The 13,946-nt window shown below is 43.1% G+C and overlaps 1 protein-coding gene across 2 annotated transcripts in view; it reads right to left on the reverse strand.

Annotated features, from left to right (window-relative positions):
• Window positions 1-13,946, reverse strand: part of PLEKHH3 (pleckstrin homology, MyTH4 and FERM domain containing H3) — a 128,522-nt gene that overhangs the window by 55,752 nt on the left and 58,824 nt on the right. The gene's annotated exons all lie outside the window — the stretch shown is intronic.

Raw genomic sequence — 13,946 nt, forward strand, 5'->3', positions numbered from 1 at the left:
GCGGTTTAATGAATCAAGCGCCATGTGTGTTTGTATGTGTGAAACATGCATGTTTTATCACAGAAGCTAATGTAATTAATAGAGAAAATGCAAGCAGTGCTTCACTGCTGTCTGTTTTTATCTGCTTGGGGAAAACACATTCAAGTGTGCACTAGCCAACTAAAAACATTGGTTCTCAGTTTTTACCTGTGCAGAAAGCGGGGGGGGCATCCAAAGTTTTGCTAGTTACGCCCCTGGTGGGCCACATGGAAAAACGCATATACAGTATGTACGTTTTACAATGCGCGTTTTTCAAAACACACAACTTGCTGCATATTTCTCACATGTAAAATGCACTTAATGTATTTCAATGGAGACGCAGAGGACTGCATTTTTACTCGCGTTTTTGATGCATTTTTCATTAATTACATATTATACTGTATTTTACCCTATTAAACGAACACCAAAAAAAAAAAAAAAAAAAAAAAGGAAAAACGCTAACGAACATAAAAACGCGTCGGAAAATTAAAACTGCAGAAAACGTTTGGTTTTCCGCACTGCTTAGTGTGGTCCTAGCCTCAGGTCCCTTTCACACTGGCACATTGTGCTGGCCAATTTGGCAGCAGGCCAACTATACGCCAATGAAAGTCTATTGGGCATTTCGTGCCTAGTGTGGTGCAATGCGTTCCGCCAGTAGTGCCGATTCATCCCAAGAGCAATGGCGCATTGTCAGGCAATTTGTATGGCGACATGCGGCGAACCAAAAGTCATGTATGAAGACACTGCTTTTATTAAAAAAAAAATTCTAGCTTTGTTTTGCGGCGCGCATGCGCGGAAGCATATTCTTTCAATACACTTCCGCGTTACTCAAATTTCAGCCACAGGAAGTGAGCGCTAGCAAGCCTCACTTCCTTATTAGTATAGCACCAATATGATGCGTGGGTGTAGCGCTCAACACTATTCCTACCAACAGTATGTATAATACATAAATTGCATATTCCTTTACATCAAGTCCATCAAATATAACGCAATTAGCTGCATGCATGAATGTCCCAATATCGCCAGGCTTTACTCCTATATAGGACTGTAATTCCACCAGCAGCAGTTCAAGTTATTCCAGCAACAGCTTGATTGGATCCACATTTAAATATAAACACTCTTACCAACGATATTGGCTGATCAAATCAAAATCAGCATCAGCGTTTTTCCACAGGTAGAAAGCTAAGATCACCTCTTCTCACGAGCCAACTTCATCCAGGGTGTCACTCAAAAAGACAGGAATGACAGAAACATAGCGTGACCCTGTTTAACCTTCCTTATAATCACCACATGTGCTCACTCAGTGTCTCACCAGTGCCTCCACCACCGTGGAAATGAGAAAAATGCACGCTCACCAACTGCTATGGCTGATCGAATAGACCAGCTACAATCGCTTGTTCTGGGATATCCACCTTGATCGACCAATACTGCACCTTAAAGAACTCAAAGAAAGGCTTCCATAGCGTAACTCCATTTAATATGTATAAAAACACAAAGTATTGCACTCACAGATCATGAAGATTAAATGCACATTTAAAAGCTGAGCGTCCTCATTGCTTCCGTTTGTATCCAGCGTCTCCGCACACTGCGCCCGAGGCTCCGCCCTACCGGTTTCGTCATCAATGACTCATCAGGGGCATGTCCTCAGGCCAGGCGCGGGGACGCTAAGTGCGTCTCAGTATGCAAATTCCTGGATCTCAGAAGCAGCAATCTCGCGATGTTTCCTATCTCCTGCCCTAACTTCGGCATCATGGCGTCTTTTGCAGACATCTTATCTAAACATACTAAGTGTGCTGCCTGCGCCAGATATTAAACCCAGCTATCCTACAGCACACATTGTGGACAGTCAAATGGGAACCGGACACAGGTTCCAGCCCACATTGATCACCATCATCATTTGCCGAATCCTTCATTCTGATAATATAACACTGCATTCCTAAACCAGCAGTTACATTTGGACAATCTACACAACATTGCAATAACTTGAAAATTATCCATAAAAAGTAAGAACTAAAACATAAAAGATAATAAGAAATAAAATCATCGAATCATAAAACCATATAATACAGCTAGCGCTCAAATATAGTATCAAACAGTATTTCTTCACTACCACTACCTCTCTCTTTTACGTGTATTTCCCAAGCTTGCCTACTATAACTGCTACTCAATCAGTATACAATATTCTACCCACAACATTTGTTGCCAGTCAGTGGATGAAACAGGCACCCCATATATTAACTGTGCAAATTGCCATATAACTACCCCTATAGGATTCCACCTCCCTTATCCTTTCTACAGTAGTAGCCCATACTATATTTGAGCGCTAGCTGTATTATATGGTTTTATGATTCGATGATTTTATTTCTTATTATCTTTTATGTTTTAGTTCTTACTTTTTATGGATAATTTTCAAGTTATTGCAATGTTGTGTAGATTGTCCAAATGTAACTGCTGGTTTAGGAATGCAGTGTTATATTATCAGAATGAAGGATTCGGCAAATGATGATGGTGATCAATGTGGGCTGGAACCTGTGTCCGGTTCCCATTTGACTGTCCACAATGTGTGCTGTAGGATAGCTGGGTTTAATATCTGGCACAGGCAGCACACTTAGTATGTTTAGATAAGATGTCTGCAAAAGACGCCATGATGCCGAAGTTAGGGCAGGAGATAGGAAACATCGCGAGATTGCTGCTTCTGAGATCCAGGAATTTGCATACTGAGACGCACTTAGCGTCCCCGCGCCTGGCCTGAGGACATGCCCCTGATGAGTCATTGATGACGAAACCGGTAGGGCGGAGCCTCGGGCGCAGTGTGCGGAGACACTGGATACAAACGGAAGCAATGAGGACGCTCAGCTTTTAAATGCGCATTTAATCTTCATGATCTGTGAGTGCAATACTTTGTGTTTTTATACATATTAAACGGAGTTACGCTATGGAAGCCTTTCTTTGAGTTCTTTAAGGTGCAGTATTGGTCGATCAAGGTGGATATCCCAGAACAAGCGATTGTAGCTGGTCTATTCGATCAGCCATAGCAGTTGGTGAGCGTGCATTTTTCTCATTTCCACGGTGGTGGAGGCACTGGTGAGACACTGAGTGAGCACATGTGGTGATTATAAGGAAGGTTAAACAGGGTCACGCTATGTTTCTGTCATTCCTGTCTTTTTGAGTGACACCCTGGATGAAGTTGGCTCGTGAGAAGAGGTGATCTTAGCTTTCTACCTGTGGAAAAACGCTGATGCTGATTTTGATTTGATCAGCCAATATCGTTGGTAAGAGTGTTTATATTTAAATGTGGATCCAATCAAGCTGTTGCTGGAATAACTTGAACTGCTGCTGGTGGAATTACAGTCCTATATAGGAGTAAAGCCTGGCGATATTGGGACATTTATGCATGCAGCTAATTGCGTTATATTTGATGGACTTGATGTAAAGGAATATGCAATTTATGTATTATACATACTGTTGGTAGGAATAGTGTTGAGCGCTACACCCACGCATCATATTGGTGCTATACTAATACTGTTCAGGGAGGTGATACCCCCCAGGGTTTAGCGATCCATTGGGACTAGTGCTATTGTGTAAACGTGATTAGTGAACAGAGGAGCGCAAAACCACTCTTTTAAAACGTATTAACTGGTATCAGTGGTAGTGCAGCATACTCAAAATATGGAGATGTTCAATATAAGGAGGAGAGGTATAATTGATGTGGATAGACTGTTTGTTAAAGAACCTGACACTGAGCAGCACAGCTTGGACACATTATTTAGGCAATTACAAACATCCATGATTAAAGAGACCAATGCATGGTGGGACTTAGCCAGTCTCAACAAACATGCTAAAGAGGGCATTATACCCAAACGGTTCAGATGGGACATTCTTCCCACAGATGGGGAAGAAAATGATGAAACAGATAAAGAATTGGGAGAATATCTTAATCAATGTGGGATAGGGTTGTTGAAAATACTAGGAAAGAGGAAACAAAACAGGCTGGACAGACTAGGCAAAGAAATAGAAGAATTAAAATCAAAGATTGAGGAATTCAAAGATCAGGACGAGTTTACAGAAAATGCAGCAGTCCTAACTAAAATAGTCCAGAAGAATGAAAAAGAGGTCAGTGAGATCAAAATCAAAAGGTTCCAAAATGAGTGGTCAGAATATAAGAATAGAACAGCATATAAGTGGCAAGTGGAACAAAACAAAAGGAAGAAAAGTGAGGACCAAAAAAATCGGGATCAGGACCCTAATGGGGCACAGGGACAAGTACCCAAAAATGATGGGACGGTGGGGCCCCGGCAGGATATCATAATCCAGGATGGTGGTACAAATAGAGGACAAGAGAGGGTTAACAATAGAGGCCTCAAATATAATCCCCAATTTCAGGAGTCCCCAGGGAATAGACAACCACAGAACATTAGGCGGACCTATAATGAGGAGTGGCAACAACCGAGATATAGGAAAGGAAAACCGACCCCTCGGGGGAATTTTGAAGACCCCTACAAAGGAGGTAATCAATCAGATTATGAATCCAGTAGGAGGTATGACCAACAAGGGAAATATGATCAACAACATTATCATCAACAAGGGAGGTACCAGAGAGATGAGTATTTGCCCACAATGAATCGCTTTGAGCCGTTGGAAAGACAGACGGCAGAAACCATACACCACCATTTTTTGGGGGGGCAATCACCCAGAACCGATTGGGGAGACTAATGGCCCATACTCACGAGTGACATTTGTCGCCGCAACACGCGGCGCGCGCGTGTTGCGGCGACAGGTCGCCCGTGAGTATGGGCCGCCGCACGCGCGCGCACCCTGAACTGTCGCCCGTCGCTCCGCATGGCGACAGTAGCCGCTGCCCCCCCGCCGCAACTGTCGCTAGTCCGCGTGAGTACGCGGACTAGCGACAGCAGCCTCCATTGAGGTTTATGGAGCTTCCGGCGGGGGGGAGGAGGAACGTCGGCGACAGCTTCCGTCTCGCCGCTGGTCCCTCTTCCGCGTGAGTACGCGGAGGGACCTGGAGAGAAGCTGTTGCCGGCCTGTCGCCCACACGCTCACGTGTGCTGGCGACAGGCGATTTTTGCAGCCCGTGAGTACGGGCCATTAGAATACAACCAACGGTTTGTGAGAAAAAGAGGAATAGATGAGGTAGACGGGGAGGAGGAAGTAATAAAAAGAAGGAAATAGCAGCGGGTGAAGGAATTTTCAATATTAGTGGGGTGCCCCTTACAACAGGGGAATTAAACATTTTAGATAAGGGCCTTAAATATGCGCCCAAACAGGGTCTGAACAAATTTGGCACATTTATTGATGTTAACAAATATGTAAGGCAATTAAATATTAAAAAATATTTTCTGTCTAGGGAGGGCCCCAATAATAGAGCAAATAAAGGCACTTCAGGAGATGGATATATGCACACGAAGTTGAGAAATAGGTCCACATTTAACCCACCGGATAATTCCAAAGATGGCACCATTCAGGTTTTCAAAAATATGGTGCTGAAGGACCTTGAAAGTATTCAGGTCAAACACAATACAGGCGAGCTTAGGGCAATAGGGGAATTGAGTCAAAGAAAAGAAGTTTTGGTGAGACCTGCTGACAAAGGTGGAGGTGTGGTGGTTATGCAGGCAGAACAATATAGAAAAGAAATGGAACGGATTTTAAGTGATCAAGCAACATACAAAAAATTAAGGGGTGATCCTACTATGGCATATATGAGTGATCTGAGAGCCCTGCTTAAAGAGGGGTTGCAACAGGAGATACTGAATGACGCAGAGTTTAAATATTTGATGATAGATGCACCGCGAGTCCCAGTAATATACCACAATCCAAAAATCCACAAAAATACCACAGACCCACCGGGTCGACCAATCATCAGTGGGATCGGCTCACTCAATCAGAGGGTCGGCGAATACATCGACACTTTTCTACAACCAGCAGTAGCAAAATTAACACTGCTGTTACGAGACACAAAACAATTATTACAAATGATAGGAACAATGCGGATTGAAGATGATGACTTACTGGTAACTGCAGATGTCAGTGCACTGTATACCATTATCCCTCATGAGGAAGCATTAAGAACAGTGAGCCAAGCTTTAAATATATATACCGAACTGAAAAATGACCAGATACAGTTCATTTTGAAACTGCTGGAGTTCTCTCTCACCCATAACTACTTCTGGTATGGAGGCCAGTTTTATCTCCAGGTGTTAGGATGTGCCATGGGGCAAAATATGCTCCAAGTGTGGCAAACATCTTTATGGACGATTGGGAACTGGGAGTGCTATCACAACCACAGAGCCAACAAGTGGTGACTTGGAGGCGTTATATAGATGATCTGGTATGGGTCTGGAGAGGCGATAGTGACCAACTAGACGAATATATTACATGGCTTAATGACAATAATAAAGGGATTATTCTGACAGCAAAATGGGATAAGGAGAAAATAGAGTTTTTGGATGTGGTATTATATAAGAAAGCAAATATACTGGGAACTAAAACATTTTTCAAGCATACGGACAGAAATGCATATATACCTATCAAAAGCTGCCATCATAGGAACTGGCTAAAAAGCATACCACGTAGCCAGTTTACGAGAGTGAGGAGGAATTGCACAGAAACCAGCGATTATGAAGAACAAGCAGAGATGCTGATGAAACGTTTTGTGGATAAAGGATATCAAGAGAATGCACTCAAACAAGAGATCAACGTTATTAAAAATTATGATAGGACCCATATGCTGATGGATCACCCAAAAAAGGCTCACAATGATAAATATGAGTTTGCGATGTGTTTCGAATATAATGCCCAATATGGTGAAGTAGAGAAAGTTGTTAAACGGCACTGGGGATTGCTGCAGAATGACCCAGTGTTGGGCAACGCAATTCCGAGATGCCCTAAATTCATCTATAGAAGGGCAGGGAACCTACAGAGAAGTTTGGTCAAAACCTGCATAGATGAGCCCAAAGTCAATAATCAAACTGACATGTGGGGCCAGAAAGGTTTTATCCATGCAGGCAATGCAATCCATGCCTAGTGGCACAGTCTACGAAATCAAAAGATAATACATCCACAGTAACTGGTAAGAAATTTCCGATAAAGGAATTTATCACATGTGGGAGTACCCATGTGGTATATTTAATTTGGTGCCCCTGTGGCCTTCAATATATTGGCCGCACAAAAAGAATGCTAAAAACTAGGATCAATGAACATGTGAAAAACATTGAAAAAGGATTAGCAAGCCATAGTGTATCCAGGCACTTTGCGGAAGTGCATGGATCAAACCCGGCGGTCATGCACTTTAGCGCAATTCAAAAACTGACCACTAGATGGCGGGGATGTCACAAAGTCCGTGAAATCTCAAAACTTGAGACCAAATGGATCTATACAATGAAAACTATGAAACCTAGTGGGTTGAATGTGGACCTAGATCTTAATTGTTTTATAGCAGATGATTGACACACTAATGGGGGGCATAAGGTATATGTATTTTTCTAGGTGGGTACACTAAGATGCACAGATGCACATTACCTGTTATTCCTAAAAGCTAGGATATACAGTATGATAGAGCCTAACAATAATATTAGGTGACAAGTAGGTGATAAGAGGGGAGTTATGATATTTTATTCTGGGAATGTGTGAGATGTTGGGGTATGTGGTGTATGGTTAGTGGATGACACGGGGACCCTATGGGAATGGGCTACTACTGTAGAAAGGATAAGGGAGGTGGAATCCTATAGGGGTAGTTATATGGCAATTTGCACAGTTAATATATGGGGTGCCTGTTTCATCCACTGACTGGCAATAAATGTTGTGGGTAGAATATTGTATACTGATTGAGTAGCAGTTATAGTAGGCAAGCTTGGGAAATACACGTAAAAGAGAGAGGTAGTGGTAGTGAAGAAATACTGTTTGATACTATATTTGAGCGCTAGCTGTATTATATGGTTTTATGATTCGATGATTTTATTTCTTATTATCTTTTATGTTTTAGTTCTTACTTTTTATGGATAATTTTCAAGTTATTGCAATGTTGTGTAGATTGTCCAAATGTAACTGCTGGTTTAGGAATGCAGTGTTATATTATCAGAATGAAGGATTCGGCAAATGATGATGGTGATCAATGTGGGCTGGAACCTGTGTCCGGTTCCCATTTGACTGTCCACAATGTGTGCTGTAGGATAGCTGGGTTTAATATCTGGCGCAGGCAGCACACTTAGTATGTTTAGATAAGATGTCTGCAAAAGACGCCATGATGCCGAAGTTAGGGCAGGAGATAGGAAACATCGCGAGATTGCTGCTTCTGAGATCCAGGAATTTGCATACTGAGACGCACTTAGCGTCCCCGCGCCTGGCCTGAGGACATGCCCCTGATGAGTCATTGATGACGAAACCGGTAGGGCGGAGCCTCGGGCGCAGTGTGCGGAGACGCTGGATACAAACGGAAGCAATGAGGACGCTCAGCTTTTAAATGCGCATTTAATCTTCATGATCTGTGAGTGCAATACTTTGTGTTTTTATACATATTAAACGGAGTTACGCTATGGAAGCCTTTCTTTGAGTTCTTTAAGGTGCAGTATTGGTCGATCAAGGTGGATATCCCAGAACAAGCGATTGTAGCTGGTCTATTCGATCAGCCATAGCAGTTGGTGAGCGTGCATTTTTCTCATTTCCACGGTGGTGGAGGCACTGGTGAGACACTGAGTGAGCACATGTGGTGATTATAAGGAAGGTTAAACAGGGTCACGCTATGTTTCTGTCATTCCTGTCTTTTTGAGTGACACCCTGGATGAAGTTGGCTCGTGAGAAGAGGTGATCTTAGCTTTCTACCTGTGGAAAAACGCTGATGCTGATTTTGATTTGATCAGCCAATATCGTTGGTAAGAGTGTTTATATTTAAATGTGGATCCAATCAAGCTGTTGCTGGAATAACTTGAACTGCTGCTGGTGGAATTACAGTCCTATATAGGAGTAAAGCCTGGCGATATTGGGACATTTATGCATGCAGCTAATTGCGTTATATTTGATGGACTTGATGTAAAGGAATATGCAATTTATGTATTATACATACTGTTGGTAGGAATAGTGTTGAGCGCTACACCCACGCATCATATTGGTGCTATACTAATACTGTTCAGGGAGGTGATACCCCCCAGGGTTTAGCGATCCATTGGGACTAGTGCTATTGTGTAAACGTGATTAGTGAACAGAGGAGCGCAAAACCACTCTTTTAAAAGCCTCACTTCCTGCTTGGCCTGCAGCCAGAATGGAGATTACAGTGCACTGCTGCAGTAATCTCCAAAGACTTTTTCTGGTGTTGCGGTGCAACCGCAGGTTAGCAGTGTGCAGCCGGCCTCATGCATAGACTTATGTGAATGGATGAATAACTGTCCTGTTAGAAATGTTCATGGATGTATTGTGTCAGTGAGTGCCGTGTGGTTTCCCGTCACCTCTGTGTGAGGAGAGGTTATCTTATCTACACAGCCAGGATCGGATGAGGGAGTACTCAGGTTCTGCTGCCCAGATCCCTGACAGGTTTGTTTCAGCACTACATCCTACATTCCGTGTGGAAAACCATAGCAATCCTGGGAATACGACTCTTGTGCTTACAACAGTGATGGTCACATTAAAAGAATAATACATTTATGCCTGATTTTCAATGCTACAGGTTTGGTCTGGCTAGTAAGGAGTATCCCCCCCTTGTGACCAGCCTCACTGTCTTCTTACCACTGCTGCCTGCCGCTATGCCATTTACAGGGCCTCTCCACAGCCCCACTGACTCCCAGAGTAAAAAGCATACTACCTGATCATAGGGGGCGGGCCAGATCATGTAGAGTCATTATCCGCCGTTCCTGCGCCTTGCAATCCCCTCTGTATTGGTTTGTTTAAAAAAATGGCAGCAACCTCGGGGTCACAAGGCTGCAGAGAATGCTCTCCCGCTGGGACCACAGAGCACTAAGGAGGGAGAACGGGCGGAGGAGAGGGAGAGCTGGGCCACTGAGAGCAGGAAAAGGGGGCGTTCCTAATGCCAGAGGGAATATTTTGTAAGAGTGCCTCTCCTGCAAGGGATGCCCCTTCCCCGTTAGCTGCTGATAAGCTGCTTGTCGGCAATTTCAGGCATGGGGGGCTGAGAGCAGCATGGAGGGGACACAGAGGCATGGCATAGTGCAGGGAACATGTCTCTGGGTCCCATTGTCTAAGGTACACTTTACAGCCATAGAAGGTCCATAGAAATCACATTTCTAGAAAGGTTACTGCATGTGATGTGGTCAGCTGAGATATAAACAGCTGAGTTCACTTATGATCCTTCAGTTGAATCATTGTGTGCCAGACAGGCTTTGGCTGTGGCTTTGATCTAATATGGCTTCTATTAAAGAAGACCTTACAGCTGCTTTTCTTGCCTTGAAAAGTTTATTCATTGGTCCGAGTTTCTATATACTTCCACAAGGTGTTTCTGCAGTTCCTGTTATGCTGAGAAATCAATTTCTCCCTGGCAGAACCCAGTCAGTCAATTGTACCTTGAGGTGACTTTATTATCTTAGGATCTGTCCGTCAAGCAGTTGAGGAGGAACTCCAGTGAAAATAACAATGCAAAAAAGGGCTTAATTTTTACAATAATTATTTATAAATGATTTAGTCAGTGTTTGCCCATTGTAAAATCTTTCCTCTCCCTGATTTACATTCTAAAATGTATCACATGACGACATCTTTACTGCTGGCAGGTGATGTCTGTGGACGGAGATGCTGCTTTTTAGGCAGTTGGAAACAGGTATTATTTCCCACAATGCAACAAGGCTCCAACAGTGTGATGTCAGCACCTAGGTTCTGACATCACACTGTGGGAGGGGTTTCACCACAATATCAGCCATACAGAGCCCCCTGATGGTTCGTTTGAGAAAAGGTAAAGATTTCTTGTGGGGAAAAGGTGGCATCAGCTACTGATTGGGATGATTTTTAATACTTGGTTACAGTTCCTCTTTAAAGTGTAGAGTCACAACTTGGGTATAAAATCACACACTGTACTTACCTAAGGAGAGGGAATCCTCTGGACCACACTGAGCCTTCCCTCGCTGTGCTCTAGTCCCGTTGCCGAATGCGGCCCCTTCAAAGATTACCAGCAAGGGCTTGTCAGTATTCCGATTGGGGCCGTGCTCTTCTTCTAGCATGTATGCAGCCTACTGCACCTGAGTATGGCTGTGACTAAGATGTGAGGGTCCATGAGCCGCAACACGGGACCAGAGGAGAGGGAGGAAAGCTCCCATATCCAAACTGTCTCCAGATCCTGCCACTTCCATCTCTGCAACATTGTCTAATCCCCCCCACTTATCTTCTGACACCACCAAACTCCTGGTCCATGCTGTGGTCATCTCCCGTGTAGACTACGGCAACCCCTGCTTTTCTGGACTTCCTGAGACCAGACTCCGACCCCTGCAATCTGTTAAAGGGAACCAAGCATCACTTTTATTCCTGGTTTCTAATAGCTATAGGAGCTGCCATGTTCCCCCTCACCTTTTAGCTGCCTATTATTTATCCAAAGGTAAGGTGTGAAGATGGCATCTGTGACTTCTGTAAACTCTGAAGCACAGTGATTTATCTACCCAGACACCCTGCTGATGAAAAGCTTTTTGTTTGTTATTTGCTAATGTGTGCAATAAAATAATTACATCAATCCTTATCTGACTGAAACTTCTGCGGTCAGGCAGGCCAATGAAGTAGGCAAATAAATAACTCTGCTAAACTTTTAAATGTAAAATGTAATTATTTTTTTCAATGAGCCACATTGTTGGCAAGCATATTTAATGTGGCATTGAGATAACCTGGGTGCTAAAAATGGTGCTTGGTTAACTTTAAGAAGACAGCGGCCAGGCATTCACTCCTCCCACAGCTGCTCTTCAGCTGCCCCTCTTCCCAAGTCCCTTCACGGGCTTCCTGTCCCCCTCAGAATTAAATTTGAACTGCTCAGCCTGACACACAAATTCATCCACCCTATCTCCCCTTCCTACATCTTGGATCTCGCCATGAGATACACATGACCACCCCTCGCATCACTTGCTTACTTGCAAGGCTCCAGGACTTCTCCATAGCAGCCCCTACTCTATGGAACTCCCTCCCCCCATCAGGCTTGCCTCCTCCTTCAACTCATTTAAACAGGCCTAAAGACCCATCTGTTCTCCATTGCTTACCCACTAACATGACAGCTCCACCCCCCTTCCTCGGACGTACACAAAACCCCCTTCTTTCCTCCGCTACCATATGGGCTCAGTGACTCGTCTGTTATATGTATCCCTACATTGCAACCTGCGCACCATTCTGTATTGTTACATCACTACTTTGTGTAATATTGTTTAACCACTTCGGGACCACAGTCTTTTCGCCCCTTAAGGACCAGAGCCTTTTTCTCCATTCAGACCACTGCAGCTTTCACGGTTTATTGCTCGGTCATACAACCTACCACCTAAATGAATTTTACCTCCTTTTCTTGTCACTAATACAGCTTTCTTTTGATGCTATTTGATTGCTGCTGCGAGTTTTACTTTTTATTATATTCATCAAAAAAGACATGAATTTTGTCAAAAAAATGACTTTTTTAACTTTCTGTGCTGACATTTTTCAAATAAAGTAAAATTTCCTATACATTTGAGCGCGAAAGTTATTCTGCTACATGTCTTTGATAAAAAAAAAAACATTCAGTGTATATTTATTGGATTGGGTAAAAGTTATAGCGTTTACAAACTATGGTGCCAAAAGTGAATTTTCCCATTTTCAAGCATCTCTGACTTTTCTGCGCACCTGTCATGTTTCATGAGGGGCTAAAATTCCAGGATAGTACAAATACCCCCCAAATGACCCCATTTTGGAAAGAAGACATCCCAAAGTATTCAGTGAGAGGCATGGTGAGTTCATAGAAGATTTTATTTTTTGTCACAAGTTAGCGGAAAATGACAGTTTGTGACAAAAAAAAAAAAAAAAAAAAGTTTCCATTTCTTCTAACTTGCGACAAAAAAAAAATGAAATCTGCCACGGACTCACTATGCTCCTCTCTGAATACCTTGAAGTGTCTACTTTCCAGAATGGGGTCATTTGTGGGGTGTGTTTACTGTCCTGGCATTTGGGGGGTGCCTAATTGTAAGCACCCCTGTAAAGCCTAAAGATGCTCATTGGACTTTGGGCCCCTTAGCGCAGTTAGGCCGCAAAAAAGTGCCACACATGTGGTATTGCCGTACTCAGGAAAAGTAGTATAATGTGTTTTGGGGTGTATTTTTACACATACACATGCTGGGTGGGAGAAATATCTCCGTAAATGACAATTTTTTTATTTTTTTTACACACAATTGTCTATTTATAGAGATATTTCTCCCACTCAGCATGGGTATGTGGAAAAATACACCCCAAAACACATTATACTACTTCTCCTGAGTACGGCGATACCACATGTGTGGCACTTTTTTGCACCCTAACTGCGCTAAGGGGCCCAAAGTCCAATGAGTACCTTTAGGATTTCACAGGTCATTTTGAGAAATTTCGTTTCAAGACTACTCCTCACGGTTTAGGGCCCCTAAAATGCCAGGACAGTATAGGAACCCCACAAATTACCCCATTTTAGAAAGAAGACACCCCAAGGTATTCCGTTAGATGTATGGTGAGTTCATAGAAGATTTTTTTTTTTTGTCACAAGTTAGCGGAAATTGATTGTAATTGTTTTTTTTCACAAAGTGTCATTTTCCGCTAACTTGTGACAAAAAATAAAATCTTCTATGAACTCGCCATTCTCCTAACGGAATACCTTGGGGTGTCTTCTTTCTAAAATGGAGTCATTTGTGGGGTTCCTATACTGCCCTGGCATTTTAGGGGCCCTAAACCGTGAGGAGTAGTCTTGAAACCAAATGTGGCAAAATGACCTGTGAAATCCTAAAGGTACTCATTGG

The sequence above is a fragment of the Hyperolius riggenbachi genome, chromosome 12, assembly GCF_040937935.1.
Source record: "Hyperolius riggenbachi isolate aHypRig1 chromosome 12, aHypRig1.pri, whole genome shotgun sequence".
NCBI classification, from domain to species: domain Eukaryota; kingdom Metazoa; phylum Chordata; class Amphibia; order Anura; family Hyperoliidae; genus Hyperolius; species Hyperolius riggenbachi.